Source organism: Oryzias melastigma, linkage group LG19 (genome assembly GCF_002922805.2).
Source record: "Oryzias melastigma strain HK-1 linkage group LG19, ASM292280v2, whole genome shotgun sequence".
Taxonomy (NCBI): Eukaryota; Metazoa; Chordata; class Actinopteri; order Beloniformes; family Adrianichthyidae; genus Oryzias; species Oryzias melastigma.
In genome coordinates, this window is record NC_050530.1 from 12042785 (window position 1) to 12044063 (window position 1279).

Consider the following 1279-nt stretch of genomic DNA (forward strand, 5'->3'; position numbering starts at 1 on the left):
ATTTTGCTTCACAGTTACCAGCACTTTTTTCTGATCAAAATGATTCATCCAAGGATATCCACAAAACTTTAGACATCATAAGAAGTCAAAGGAAATCTTAAAAAATGATGCAGTGATTTTGATATATCAAAAGTAAACAGAAAGAAAATTGAAACAGGTTTTATATGACAATGAAATTATGAGAGAAGATGCAAAAGTGCACATAAAAGTAAATGGGGGAATTGCGGCACACTGAACAAACAATACATTTTTGCATATTACTGTACAACCTTGTCTCCTTTAGCTGAGTAATGATCTTAGACTATTTTTTTCTAGTTTAAATGAAAAGGCTTTTTCCAATTTTAACCTAAAGAAACCACAGAAAAAAATCAAATAATGGGAAATACTTGCACAAGCAGCAGAAATAGCCCTGCTGACATTATTTCAAACTCTGACATTCCTATTTCTTACCAAGAATGTCTTCTATTGTTTGCAAGCATTTTTTTCCCTCCTTGAAATATTACAAAACCTTATTGCAGAGGCAAACTGCAAAAGCTCTCCTGCAAAGTTTTTAATATGTCACAGGCATGGCGCTGCTTGGAAATGCAGTGTATTTTATCCAGCCTCCAATAATCTATTCTGTTCAGCCAGGCGCATACATTGACAAATGTTTCCAGCATTAGGTATTTACCTAGTGGAATGTAATGGATGTAAAGAGTTTGAAAATGCCTGGCGCACTAACAGCATGGGCAGTAGCAAGACTATCTACACTGAAGAGAAAATACACTATTCAAAACAGAATCAATGGCTCTGAAGGAGGGTGTGTTTGTGTGTGTGCTCCTCTGCTTGCATTAGTTTGTCTCAGGTTGTTTATGTGTGCAGCTCCTCTTGAGCTCACAAATACTCTTGTGAGAAAACAAAATTCTGTCCCCATTCGGACACATTTTTAATTAATTTAAATAGTTGATTTTCTTTTTAGCAAAATTTTTGGTGAAATGTTTAAAACACTAAGAAAAAAATAGCTTTCATATTAAATATAGTAAAAATAAAATGTAATAAACTGCAAAAGTTTATATAACTTTTACATGTATTACCGGAATTGGTTTTGATCATTTAAATTTGTTGCAAAAATATATATATATATATTTTTTTTTAATGCTTTTGAAGTACTTTTTTGTACATGTGAAATATATCTACTATACTGTCAGACTTGTTTTTTTTATGTAATTATTTTATTTATTTATAAGCTTTTTATACCCCATAATTAGTTCACTTTTTAGAAGATTTTTTTTGCCTGTCT